We start from the raw sequence: 15,147 nt of genomic DNA, 5'->3' as shown, positions 1-15,147 counted from the left end.
TACAGGGGTGGATTTTAAGCAATTTTTGTAAGAATTATTGAATGATAATAATATTTGTATGTAAATACTGATTCATATCTTTTCGAATAAAAACTCAGGCCTTAACATACACCAAGATTAAAAACTTGCAAACAATTTCCAAAGGATAGAAAACAAGGAAAGAACGAAGTGTTAAAGTATGATAAATTGGATTAACAAGAACTTTAAAATGGGCTCATCGGTCACCAGAGTTAAAAACATACTCAAAAATAATCTAATAAGAAAAACAAATCGTGGAAAAGGAAAATGCGAAAATCGCCAACTTGTTGAGAGACTAGCACACGTTCCAGATAAAGACAAAACTGATTATTAAGAGTATCAACAAACATGAACAAGACACACACACACACACACACACACACACACACACACACACACAAAGATTAATGGAAAACTCAGAACAATGCTATGCTATTAAAAACATTGTCCTTAAAATGTGAATATTAAACATTGAAACAAGTACTTCCGCAAAAGATAGAAAAGGGAAGAAACTTAGAAAAAATAAAAAGACACAAAACAAACATAACTCAAAATTGAAAATTAATCCGGTTATCTCTTTTACTGAGAGTAATAATAAATAATGTTATGATGCAAGATTATGGTAAGGTTTAACATATTTGATTTAATATACTTGATTTCCCTCCTTCAAACTCTTTTTTTTTTTGTTTACTTTTTCTTTTTGAAAAGATATTGTGTTTATTCACAATGAAAAAGACAGCATAAAACAGGCCTAAACGTTTTGAACGCTGGCACTTCATCTCCCCCTCCTGCTATGAAGAAAACTTTTAGTTTTATTTGAGAATCACAACAGTAGATTGACTACAAACAAATAAAGTGTCGTCGGTGGCCACAGCGGTCAATTCATACATCGTTCATTCCTACATGTTTTTTGCTTCATATTCAGAAAATGCATACATTATTTCTTTGTTTTGTTTTGAATGAAAAATGAATGATTTTTTCTCAAAATCGATCAAGGATATCTTGAGGTAAAAGGTCTATGTTCGTTCTTTGTTGCTTTTTGGACAGAACTGCGTCGTGTATTTGTGGCATTTGTCACTTTCATACTTAATAACTTTTATTGTAAACAAAGCAAGATGTGAAAAATGTTAAATTGTAAGGTTTCTTTATTTGTTTTATCTGTTTTTATTTAAATTAACCTAATTTATAGCGCAGATTCAACTGTAACCTCTTGTATTTTGCTACATTCTGAAAGTACCTTTATTTGTGAAAAATTATTTTTGTTTTCATCGAAATCGGTCGAATATTGCTACGTATATAATTTTTAAAAAAAATATGTTCGGTCTTTTTGAAAGAAAGACTTCTCATATTTTTGGCGTCAACATGGGTTCGAATCCCGGCATAGCACATAGAATTTTATTCGAGATTAATTTGGAAAATGTATATGGCGTTAAGGTTATTACAGAAACTTTATTGTGAGATTTCTCTTTTGTTTGCAGAGACGAGGAACCTCAAATTTGATCATTTCAGGCCATTTTGGTTTGCCTCTCTTCGCTGAGTTGGCATCATCCAACAAGTTACTAAACGTTTATTTTTTCATAAGAAATTTAAATGAAGTTTAGAAATTAAACGTCAAATCTTGAGGATATGTCAAGGATTGTTATTAACGTGTGGTTTCAACCTATAAAATGACACGATTGACTAAATAACACGCAGGCCCATAGCAACGATAGGCAGACTGAAATGATCGGTAACGAACAAATTTCAGGAATTATTTCGCAAACAATATGACATTAAATTAAAGTTTATTTATTTAATTTTTCTATTCCGGTTGTTGCTCCAGATCTCTTTTAACTGGGGGTAATTTCGAGAAACATTTAAAACCATGTTATGATTTTATTTAATATATTTTAGTATGAAATAGAATTTATGGTACATCTAACTCCCTCCTTCAATCTCGTTTTCTTTTTGTGTACATATGACATACATACAGGGTGTCACTTATGTAAGAACCAACTACTTTTTCCTTTTTTTGCTACATATTCTGAAAGGTAGAATGGTGTCGTTGTTTTATTAATGAATGGTTTGTCATCGAATTCGGTCAGGGATATGTTAATAAGGTAATGGGTGGATTAACGTATACCAAATAAGCCTATTGGCCTAGAGATGAGGAACAACTCTTGAGATAATTATTATATATTTTTAAAAAAATCAAGAATGTATCTAGGTACCAGAAACACTTAAACAAGACAAAGGGGGATTTTGCTCGAACAGAAGCGCTATTTACAGGTTATCTTGGAATGAGAAGATCATTATTCCAGCAGTACTGGAAGGTGGCACTAGTATTTTTGAAAACAGACTGCCAATGCAGGAGCTGAGGATTAAGGAAAAAGCAGAGCCTTATGTTTATCAGTCTCAATACATGCACCATCCTCCAGAGTCAAAATGGCAGCATATTTAATGAAACCATGGTTACCATGCCTATGGTATTGTTTGGGGGGAGGACTAATATTGTTTTTTTTTATAAAGAGAGGATCATTATATTAAGATATTTTAAAGCCAAGATTTAATTCGGTTTTTTTCATACTACATATTTATTCTGTGTTGTTTGCTTATTTGTTGTTTTTCATTATGCTTTTGTAAAGATATATTCTGTTTATTTCCGTAATACCATATGGTATTGTTTGGGGGGGTTACTAATAATTTTTTTTTTTTATTATAAAGAGAGGATTATTATTATTATTATTACAATTCTTGAAATTTGGCCATGACCGATCATTTTGGTCTACCTCTCTTTGCTGAGTCGATCCGTCAGACGCGTTTCGGCATTTTGCCATCTTCTGTGTTGGGTCTGCGCGTTATTTAGTCAGTCGTGTCCTTTTATAAGCTAAAATTTAAACCGCCTGGCGATGGCGAGAAGCCGAAACGCGTGTCAACCCTCGACTTAACCAGTGAGAATTACCAAAATAATCGGACATAACCGTACTACAGATTAGTAAAAATTATTGATTTATCCATAAGATTTGACGTATAATTTCTATACTTCATTTCAAAGTCTTTTGAAAAAATAAATTTTTATTAACTTTCGTAAGACATACCAACTGAGAGAGGGAAACCAAAATGGCGTGAAACGACAAAATTTTAGGTTCCTTAACCCGCAGACAAACGAGAAATCTCACAGTGAAGTTTCTTTCATAAAGGAAGGCTTAACGAACAACATCCCGTTGAGTGTCACAGGCCAGGGGTCATAACCACCTTACAATTATTAAATATTGCATTTTCCAAATTAATCTCAAATAAAATTCAACGTGCTATGCCAGGATTCGAACCCAGAACAGCTAGCGAGGAAAATACCATGTTGGCTTAAAAGTGTGAAATCAGAGAAGCCTTTCTTCCAAAAAGACCGAATATCTTTACCATTATCTTCTTTAATTGTTTTTCGAACAATCCTTCAACTATTTCTATGAAAACAAAAATCATTTTTTATGTACTTTCAGAATATGCAGCAAAAGACGTACAACAATACAACAAATAAAGAGTAGTTACGATTTACTTTTTTTATAACTTGTTTGCAATGTGTTGTGGCTAGTATGAAAAATGACTGATGCCCAAAATATCAGATAGTGCTGTCCAAAAATCTACAAAGACTGAACATAAACCTATTACCCCAACACATCCTTGACCGATTTCGATTAAATTTAATTAAAAATCATTCTTTTTTCATTAAAAAATTGCCTTCACAATATGCAGCTAAACCCACGAAAGCGGCTGGTCCTTATGAAAAGAGACACCCTGCTTATGTAAGTCATATGTACACATGTCAGATGTACCAGAAATTGTATTTCCAAATAAAATATATTAAATAGAGATCTGAAACAACAACCGGATAAGAAAAAACAAAGTTTGATTGAATTTCATTTTATAGTATGTGTATACTGTACTTGAGGTTTGTCTATTGTGGCTTTATTTTCAGTTTCTTTACTTTTCTATCTCTTGCGGAAGTTCTCGGTCCATTAACGTTCCAGTGTTTATTGAATCCATTTTAACGGTGATATTTTTTGTGTAACTGTTTTGATTTCTACATGATTTTTTTTCATTTTATTTTAATGTTTTAATTAATGTTTGTCTTGTCTCTGTTTTTCATGTTTGTTGAAACTGTTCATAATCGGTTATTCTGACTGATCTTGATAAGAAAGTTGGTGATTGTCGAATTTTCTTTTTCAGTGGTTTGTTGTTTTTATTAAACTACCTGTTTTAGTATGTTTTTAGCACTGATGATTCACTGATGAGCCCCTTTGTTCTGCGGTATAAATTAGGTACAATTTGGTTCCAATGAAGTGGCTATCTGTATAAAAAGTGTCACCCTGTATGAACACAAAGACGATACTGAGGAGTGAAGATGACCTCGATATCAATTTCAAAATAAAATTGCGATAGTACGATTTTATTTATTTCCTGTTAGTTAAATATGGAAAATTAATTAAAGTTGAAACTAAACTATGAACAAATTACCCATTTTTGCAAAATATTTTGTATGCGTTATCTCAGGAGAATTGTCTTCTCCATCGAGAAACCATGAACCTAGTGGTTTCTGTTTAGTGTTCTATTGTGCAAAACCTTTTGACATGGTACCAATGGATACGGATCCAAATAAAAAAATCAGTGCAGATTTCGATTGTCCCTAATGACTACTTGTCAAGGTAAGAGTCAACTGACTATTGCCGGCTGGTCTGATCCATCAATCGGGGTTATGTAAGAGCTCCCAAGTTTGGATATGGTCGTGCCCACTTTTCTCCCTCCGGACACCGCAGATCGTGGAGTCCGGGACAATTTTATCGTCGGTCTTCTCCTCCTTTGTTAGGTTGGGGATGAGTGGGGGTGCGCGGACCTCTGGTGGGGTGCCGAACCCTGGTGGGGTGTGGGGTTCTTGCCACAACCTCTTCCTACATATCGTTAACAGGATAGCAACTTCTTTTAAGAGCTCGACCGTGTGCACATTTCGAGGGGGGTTTTTCATAAAACACGCCCCCACCGGGAGTGAGGCCGGTTCGAAATTCGAGGAGGCGACGAAACTCGGTGGGGGCCCGCGCTGCGTTGCGTTGTCCCGCGGACGCAGACCTGGGTGCATCTCGGCCTTTGCGTAGCGATCGACTTTCTTTTCCAGCCTGTTCGGTCTCAGCAGACGGCCCTGTGGAACTGTACGTCCAAATCGTACCACGTAGTCCAAATATAAGACCCTGATTTCGACAAACTACAAATTTATCATACCAAAATTGGACAGATGCGATTCTTCCTTTAATTAAGCGCCAAGTCCCTTTTAGAAAGTTTGTTTAATACAATTAGAACAAATGCCAAAACATATCGTAAATTTAACTTTTGTTTAATATTTTTTAAATTTATTTGGTACATTATATTGGGTAATACATACTTATAAGTTGTAGATTGAATAATTCATACGTAGTAGATGCTTGCAAACATTATCTGTCCGCTTATATATGAAAGGGATGGGGCCAATTTGAAAGAAAGTACCCTGCAAAAATCTAATCCATTTGCCACACGTATTATCTGTCTTGTGGCAAGTCCCAGTAGAATAAATTTAAAAAATGCCAACTTTCCAATGCCTAGGTAATAAATTAGATAAAAAGCACATAAACAAGAAACGGATATACCCTTGATCACTTTACTAGATCCGTCTACTTTTCCTAGTTTACGTTTCACTTGAACGCCTTTCGACTTCACGCCGTCTTCAAGGACGAACTAGTTATTACATTATATTACTAGTTATTATTAACGTGTAAATGGTTAGTCACAATTAACACAATCTACTAGAGAAGTTTGAGAATCGCCTGATTGCGAAACGGGTACATACAAGATATGTGATGATTATTCTAGACTTTCTTCGAGAACTATCTCTCCTTTCGTCTACGTTATGGTTAATCAGCATTCAATTTTATAATTTTATATTGAAAATCAGGGATGAAGTCAGTTTGAAACAACCACCTTGTTCCTCCAAAAATCTAATTACCCCCCACACGAATTATCTGCTTCCAGCAGAAGAAATTTTAAAAACATGCCAAAATTCAAATATGTAGATTATAAATTAAATACTAAGCACATAAATGAGGAACGGATTGATCGCTTTGACTGGCTAGATTGCTACACTGTTAGATTGTTTAAGAATCGCCTTTTCAGTAAATCTAAAGCATTGTGATGTCTATTATTAAAGAGAAATAAATAAAGAGAGTGAAAGAGAACGAAAGAGAGACAACAGGTAGAAGAGAGAGAGAAAGAGTGAGAGACAGAGAATGAGAGGGACGAAAGAAAGAAAGAGATAGGAGAAAGAAGGCAGGGGAGAGGGGGAAGGAAAATTTTAAGCGAGAAAGTACATTATACATGAATATGTTACATATTAAACAAAATTACTTTGTTGACTTGGTTTATTTAACCGTCTGTCGAAAGCTCAGGTCCTTTCAGGTATATCACGTACAATTACCCTTGAAAATTCAAAAATTAATTAAAATGAGAGATTTCTTTGATATCTTCAAGTTAAAATCAAACCAAAAATTAAACTCACTAACTAGGAACGATCTGTATTTATGCTTTTTTTCGGTATAGTGCCATTTCTGTCCACCGGGCACTATTTAGCATCATTCATCTCTTGTTAGGTAAGGAGAATTGAACGTTATTTTTCTGAGTTCTTTTAATATGGGGCAAACGCATATAAAGTCGTACATGTCCTCGCGACCTCCGCTGTGTCCCTGACTAGACTAACGCATTTAATTTCTGGGTCAAGTTCTCGGTAAAGGGGTGAATTTTTGCGACATCACAGCCCTCCGCCTAAGTACGCGTATTGTAATTTTTGAAACCTTGAATTATTAACTCAGCAATTTCCTTTAGGGGAAAACTATCAAGAGAATTCAAGCGGTTTGGGACTTAGTACTTTTCTGACAACAATAACCATATTTCATACCAGTCAGTTCCTTAATTGACTCAGCGGCTAGGTTTTTAGATAGACGTGAATCAGGTATGTCGGTTACTTTGCTAGTATAATTTATATGCATACTAAAGTAAAAGTTGAGAGTGCCTCCATTTCCGTCTCCAAGTGAATGATGTACTGGGGGTGTACCTCGGCAATGGGAACGTCCTCTTCACAAACATTATCAGATCTCCTTCTACAGATACCGTCAAAGCCCCGTACTTCAGCTGCGTAACATAACATAAGAAAGTAAGAGAACGAGAGTCTAAAGACAGAAGAACACAGACAGAAGTTTAACACGAGAGAGGAAGAGAGGAGAACCGAAAGGGAGAAAGAGCGAGTATGTGTGTGTGAGAGAGAGAGGAAACAGAAAGCGAGAAAGAGCGAGTGCATGAGAGAGATAGCAGTGAGTCAAATAAATAGAGGGGAAAGAGATAGAATGAGAGAGAAATGAGAAAGAGGAGAAACCGAAAGGGAGAAAGAGCGAGTGGGTGAGAGAGAGTGGAGGGACAAATAAATAGAGAGAAAGGAGGGAAGGAGAGGAAATAGAACGCGAGAAAGAGCGAGTGCGTGAGAGAGATAGTGGTGAGGCAAATAAATAGAGGGGAAAGAGATAGAATGAGAAAGAGGAAAAACCGAAAGGGAGAAAGAGCGAGTGTGTGAGAGAGATAGTGGAGAGGCAAACAGACAGAGAGAAAGAGAAGGACAGAAGAAAGAAAACATTAGAGAGAGAAAAAGAGAGAGAGAAGGCAAGAAAGAAAAAGAAATAGAGGGAGTGAGAAAGAAATAAAGATACCGAAAGACCTAAGAAATGAGAAACAGGCAGAAAGGGAAAAAAAAGTGTGTGAGAGAAAGAAAAAGATCGAAAAAGAGATAAACAAATGTAGGGGAAAGAAGTAGAATGAGATATAAAGAAAGAGGAAACAGAAAGGGAAAAAGAGCGAGTGCGTGCGAGAGATATTTAAGACCAGACGAGAGGAAAGATAAAATGAGATAAAAAGAGAAATGCCCACTTTCACATATCTAGATAATAAATTAAATAACAAGCACCACATAAATGTGAAATGGATCGACACATGATCGCTCTTCCGGGTCTGTCTAGTCTCGCTGGTTAGCATTTCACTACAACAACACAACGCGTTTCTACTTGACGCCATCTTCAGTGAGCATTTAATTTTAGAACATCAATGATTAGGTACAATAACTACATCCTACCAGAGAAGCTTAAGAATCGCCTGTTGAATAAATATGAAGATACTTTCTTCGAGAAATTTATTTCATCTTTAACTTTGACTTATTCGTTCTAAAGGTATAATTCTGCACCCACGGGGATAAACAATAGGAGTTAAATTTTGGCAAACATATATCGGGTTGTCCGGAAAATAATGCAGGATTTTAAGTTTTCATTAAAAAAAATCTATATAAAATATTCTGTTTACGTTTACAGGATTACTCATTTGTATGAATGTCAACACTTATTAATCCTCTTCCAAATGATATTGTTTGTTTACCTCTGTAGCATTCCGCTACTTGGAAATAATTCAGTCATCCTTATAATGTCAAAGCGAGAATTTCGTACGATTTTCTTTTACGAGTTTAAACTCGGCCGAAGCGGAGCCCAAACTGCTAGAAACATTAACCAAGTCTGGGGCGAGGGTTGTGTTAATGAGTGCACTGTGCAAAGGTGGTTTAAAAAATTTCGGGAGGGAGATTTCAGCCTTGAAGATGAAGAAGGTCGTGGAAGGCCTTCCTCTCTTAATGATGATGTTCTGCGATCAGTGGTGGAAGAAAACCCCAAAACAACTGTTCGAGAACTTGCAGAGCAACTCAAAGTCAGTAAAACGACCGTCGCTGACCACCTCAAGGCGATTGGAAAAGTGAAAAAACTCGAAAATTGGGTTCCACACTCATTAAACGATCGCCAAAAAAATCAGCGCTTTGATGTTTGTGCATCACTTCTTTGTCGAAACAAAAATGACCCATTTCTGGCCAGAATTGTTACATGTGACGAAAAGTGGATTCTCTACGATAACACTAGACGTTCTGGACAGTGGCTCGACAAAGGAGAAGCTCCAAAGCCCCCAACTCATCAAAAAAAGGTAATGGTTACAGTATGGTGGGCTTCATTTGGTTTAATACACTACAGCTTCTTAAATCCTGGCGAAACCATCAATGCTGAATCATACTGTAACCAAATTAATACCATGCATCAGAAATTGGCAGTAATGAAGCCCTCTTTGGTCAATCGGAAAGGGCCCATTTTGTTGCATGACAACGCTCGACCACATGTGTCACGTGTAACGTCACAAAAATTATTGGAGCTTGGCTATGAAACTTTGCCTCACCCACCCTACTCTCCGGACCTCTCGCCTACTGACTACCATTTTTTTAGACACCTGGACCACTACTTACAACACATAATATTCAAAAATCAAACGGAACTGGAAAATGCATTTATTGACTTTATCAATTCTAAAAATTCTGAATTCTACTCAGACGGAATTAATAAGTTACCAACACGGGGAAATTATTTTGATTAAAGAACATTGCTTTAAAGTAACTAGTTTCTTTTTTTTTGTTTAATACCAAAATCCTGCATTATTTTCCGGACAACCCAATATATTCATATTTCAATAAGTCTTTAGGCCTGACAGACTGACTATTATTGATTAAGTCCAGAAGGAAACCATATTTTCCTTTTAGACTCAACTCAGTATAACGGAGTAGGTAATATCACGGCTGTGGAGGTAATACAAAGGCTGAGTTTCATAATGACCTATAACCTATACAAGGCAGTTAGTCAATAGTCCTAATGATGGACCTGTTGGGATGGCTTCGGAGGGAACATATCGTGGAATCAGTTCGACACTTCTTTGTATTCTAGGAGGTAGGTCCGAATTTTTCCGAAGCGTCTTGTCTCAGATACGTGTGGCGTCCATTGGTTTCAAGACCTCTTTGACTTCTGGTCCAAATGCTTAAGAAGCGACCTGTTTGCTCATATATCAACTGAAATGCTGTATCGATAGATCTTTGTGGGAAATGAGTGTCCGGTGGTAGTGTCCGTTGGATCCAAGAACTTTTTGACTTCTGGAAGATAAAATCCTGTAGGAGCGTCTTGTTTATCCCAGGGGTAATGGTGTCTTCAGCGGATATTCGTGGGAAAGATGGTTTCGAGATAACTTTGAATTAAGGTTCATACCTTCAAAACCGTTTTGATTCTCTTATACCATTAGCAATGTGTATTCAACGGATTTTCCTGGAAAGAATGACCAGCGGTGACGTCCATTGAGTTTAAGACATCTTTGATTTCTAGTGGAAGACCTTGAGGAGCGTCTAGTTTTCTCATATACCGTTGAGCGGATTTTCGTGAGAATGTGGCGTCCGGTGGTGACATCCATAAATTTGGAGACAACTTTGGACTTAATACTCATTTTGTATTGTCTGCACCTCCTTTATTTTGGAGTCAAAAATCGAGGGCCACATTGCGCAACCATTTGGCCAAATGAGCATCAAATATATTAACCGCTTATTTTGTAATTGATTGTTTTGATTTTTGCAAACTATTGTACTTCTGTGGTCAATCCACGTTAATCGCTCATACAGGCAAAGACTCAGTTTTCAAATTGGAATATCTTTTGATATCGGTAATTTTTCCCCTAACTAAGCACACAGCGTTAGTTAGTTAACATGATTCACTTATACTCTCCATCTAGTGCACCATAAATCGATCTCATCTAAATTTGTTTATGTGTTTTTCTTTAGCCAACTAGATTCTGTATTTGTGAGCTGCTACCCCATCTGCGAAGAGTATTACATACGTTCTATAAAATTAGCGCTTTGTATAAACTAGATATAAAAAAGACTCTACTTCTTCATGCTAGAAAAGATGTGAGCGAATGATAAAGCAGATGAATTTCCCAAAGATCGCTATGGTGAAATGTTTAATGATCCTTACAGATAGATGTGTGAGAATATTTGCGAACAATTTTGGCTTTACAAGAAAAAAAATAGTTTTCAATTTAACTGATAATCACCGATCACATATATTCGTTTCGGCGTCACGTCATTTTCAGTGAAGAACCGATTAGTCTTTCTTTGTACAATTTAGGGTTTGCAAATCCAGCAGAAATATACTTATAGGATTGTACTTTAGAAACTCATGCCAGAATCGAATTGTCCACATTTGAAGAATTCCGTTTGCTGATACAACGTTTGTGAGGTGTGAAATGAAGTTCATTAATAAAAAAATAAAATAAAATAATAAAAATGAAACACAGTTCATAGTTGGCCAATCTGAACGCAGAATTGCGGCAAATAAAATATTATAACAAATTGTTGCTTAGTTGCAGAAATGATCGCAACGTTATTGTATAATTGCATGTCAGGTAGAACGAATTGGATGGGAAATGAATAGTTTTTACAATCAATAGATCTAAACACACGTAGGTGAAAGCGACGTAAAAACAAATTATGGAAAGTCTGCTATAAAGGGAACTGTTGATAAGATATAATCCTAATGCACATCGCTAAATGGGTTATACTACGTGAAATTATGTTTTGTACATTGTGGTAAGCCCAGTCGCCATAGCAAAATTGACCGATGTCCCTATCGAATAAATCTAGGTAATTATAAAATAAAAAAGAAACCTCATGACAATATTTAACAATAGAAGTGACGAATTGTAAAATGTAAGTCAACTTTTGGCAGTACCAACCGAACCGCCGACATGTTTCTGAACATGTGAAATGTCGTCTTAAGGCCTTGATGAACGATAGCTTGATCGTCTTCGATCATCTTGGTCCGCCTAGTCTCCCTGGTTTAGCCATTCAGGCATACTCCGACGTCTTCACACCGCTGACAAAATAGCACACTGAAATTGAAGAAAAGGAGCGCAAAACCAGCGAGAATAGGAGAGAGAGATGATCATAGACGACAAAGCTTTCTACCTTATAAGTAATTTTATCCAACAAAGCGTAATTTTGCCGTGGCTCACCCATCTTACAAAGCAAGCCAAATCATTGAAAACTGTTTTTATTTATACTCAATTAATAAATTGTCACAAGTTCGCAGACATAGTTTAAACTATTTTTAACAAAAATAGAATAAATTAGAGGAATATGTAAGAGAGAGAGAGAGTGTGAAGAATGAACGAATGAATAATGTTTTAGACCTATTGTTACCAACTTACCGACTTGAGAGAGATAGATAGTGAGAGATGGAAGGAGGGAAAAGGAGGGGAAGAGAGAGAGAGAGAGAGAGCGCGCATGAAATAAAGATAGTGAAAAAGAAAGAAAAAGACGAAAAACAGAGAGTCAAAGGGACGGATGGGAAGTGAGAGAGGCAGAAAAAAAATCAAAAAGTGAGACAAAATGAGAGGGACAGAATAAAGAAAGAAATGGGAGAGATCAAGAGAGAATAAGAAAGAGAAAAAATAAAGAGAGTGAGAGAAAAAGAAAGACAAGAGAAAGAGACTCGTGGAGGGGAAAGAGATAGAGCTGCAGAGATAGAAAGACTACGAAAAAGAGACAAAAACAGAAAGGAAAGGGAACGAGAGAGGGAGACTATAAAAAAGAATTGAAATAGAGATAGTGAAAAAGAAAGAAAAGGACGATAAATGGGAAGAGGCAAAGAGACGGAGGAGAACGAGAGTGAAAGAAGAAGGAAAAGAACGAAAGAGCGTCAGAAAATGAGAGGAACAGAAGAGAGAAAGAAAGAAAAAGGAAGACAGGAGAAAGAGACACATGGAGGGGAAAGAGAAAGAGTGACAGAGCAAGAAAGCGAACAATAGAGATATAAACAGACAGAGGGTATGAGAAACAGAGAGTGATTGGCAGAGAAAGAAAGAGAGCGAAAGACAGTCAGGTCAGAGGATAGAGGGAGAGAAAGAGAGAGAATAAGGGGCACACAAAAGAAAGAGATATGAGAGAGAAGCGAGAGAAAGATAACGAAAGTCAGAAGGAATGAGAGGCAGTCAATGGAGATAAAAAGTGCGAGAGAGAAAGAAAGAAGGACAATCAGACAGAGGTTTAACACGAGAGAGAACGAAAGAGACAGGAAAGAAAAAGAAAGGAAACGGGGGAAAGAGCGAGTGTGTGAGAGTGATAGTGGAGAGAAAACAGAAAGATGGGAAGAGAGAGAAAGAGAAGAAACAGAAAGGAAGCAAGAGCCGAGTGCGTGAGAGGCAGGAGATAGTGACAGAGAGTGAAAGTGAGAGAGAGAAATGCAAATGTCCACCTCAAAAATAAACTTAGATGATTGGGATTATACAATACGAACGAAGTTTTCCGTGAATTCAAAACAAATTATCAGACGTACGAAGAAGTAAGCTTTTTGATAGGATGAATCACCTAAACCGAATACTGAATTAACCAAGGCAAAATTATAAAATAAGTATTAATAATTTGTACCAATTCTTCTTTTTTCGAACAAACGATCCAAGAATGCAAAGGAAAGACGGAGAAACTATAAACAAAGTAAGATTGATATCGCACAATAGCTAATTCCCGTTTAAATCTATTAAAGAAATTAAACTATGTACATACTAATATTTTTAACCTTCTATCTTTTTGAATACGTAAAAGATTAACATTAGATTTTTATGACCGTGATTAATTAAACTTCAAACGAAAATTAAATAAATCGACTCAATGGTTGACCTTGATGTTGCATATGAGCAAGTGTTAGATGTATCGACCACTTTTTTACTCACGAATAATCTGGATCGTGGTATGGTCTTGATGAAAAAGCATATTCAATCCTTACAGCCTAGTTTTGACCTATTATAAAATAATCATCAGGGCAAAGCAATCATAAATATGTCTACAACTTGACATAGTTAAGTTTTCAATAGATGATTTCAAATTTCATTGAAGACCGACTCAGTCCCAACATCGCCAAAGACTGTGAAAACAGGCAGTACGAACAAAATTCGTGCACTGTGTGACAGCTCCGACCAAACTTATCATAATCAATCCCTAATGTTAAACATAGCGTTTTTTTCGCGACGTTAGGGTAGTATCGACATGCAAAAGCATAAAGGGTCTCATAATAACATGACGACCTATAAATACGTCAATAGACGTACGTCCATGCTATTGTTGTCCATTCTACCATAAAGATAATAAAACAAGATTTTTCGAGTTGGATTGCTCTTGAATATCCAATTTCCTGAGCATAATGAATACCAGCTTATAATTGCTTACCAATTTTTAAAAAATCAACAATTATAGCAACCGTCTCTCTTTTTCAACTTCTTCATACAGAAGCCATTCTTCTTGTACACCTAATATCTAACCGCAGTTTACATTCTCTCAGATTGTTTAAACAATACTATTTTCATAAAATTTATTATTTTAGCAATATTAGCATTGTATTCACATATTTTAAACTGCAAGAGTTTGATCTTTGATCAATCATAACCTGGATTTCATTTCCTTTCCTTACAATTTATAACATAAAAGCATAGATGTTTATCTTAGCCCTTCATATCTTCAGTCAGAGATTTGCGTTTTTCAATAAAATGCGATGTTTCACAAGGTTGTCTGCTGAGCTCTCTCTTGCTCTCCTTATACTAAATTTTCTTGTTCCGGCCAAAGAGAAAATCTTTAAACCAACATTGAACAAGTTTTATTATATATTTAGCAAAGTTGAAGGGAGGACTTTGAATGGTACCAAATAGAGAGTGAAATGCCACCTGATATGGGAATTACTCTTGAGCACGGCAGCGAGTATCTTGGTCCTCAGTTCCCATTCATGGAGGAAACAGCGTTGTTTTATTGTATATATATTGTATACATTTGTATATTGTGCTGATGTTGTTCTGCATCCTGATGTGTATTAAATGTGAATGTATTTATTAGCATTGTATTATTTATGTTTTGTTTTGTTATTTGTCTATTGTAAATTACAAATGCTGGAATTGATGGTGGACTGCAAAAAGTGATAGGCTCAACCCTGCACTCATTGATGTTCAAGCATTTATTGATGCATGTGTGTGCGTAGATTTGAGCTTATACAAATCAGTAATGCATACTGAAACGTTGAAACATACTGATAGTTCCAATAGAATAAAATTGCGGGGGAGGCGTCGGTGGCCGCAACGGTTTAGGCGTTGACACGGCGCTAATCACTGTAAGGTAAAGGTCCCGAGTTCGAATCCAGCGGCCCTGCATTC

The 15,147-nt window shown here is 36.2% G+C and overlaps 1 protein-coding gene across 7 annotated transcripts in view; it reads left to right on the top strand.

Moving 5' to 3' along the window:
- LOC106670560 (coagulation factor VII-like) overlaps positions 1-15,147 on the top strand; it is a 91,892-nt gene that overhangs the window by 70,393 nt on the left and 6,352 nt on the right. The window lies entirely within an intron of this gene.

The sequence above is a fragment of the Cimex lectularius genome, unplaced genomic scaffold (assembly GCF_000648675.2).
Source record: "Cimex lectularius strain Harlan isolate CLEC.00 unplaced genomic scaffold, Clec_2.1 scaffold254, whole genome shotgun sequence".
NCBI lineage: Eukaryota > Metazoa > Arthropoda > Insecta > Hemiptera > Cimicidae > Cimex > Cimex lectularius.
Note: the sequence above shows the minus strand (reverse complement) of the source record. Positions and strands in the feature narration are given on the sequence as shown.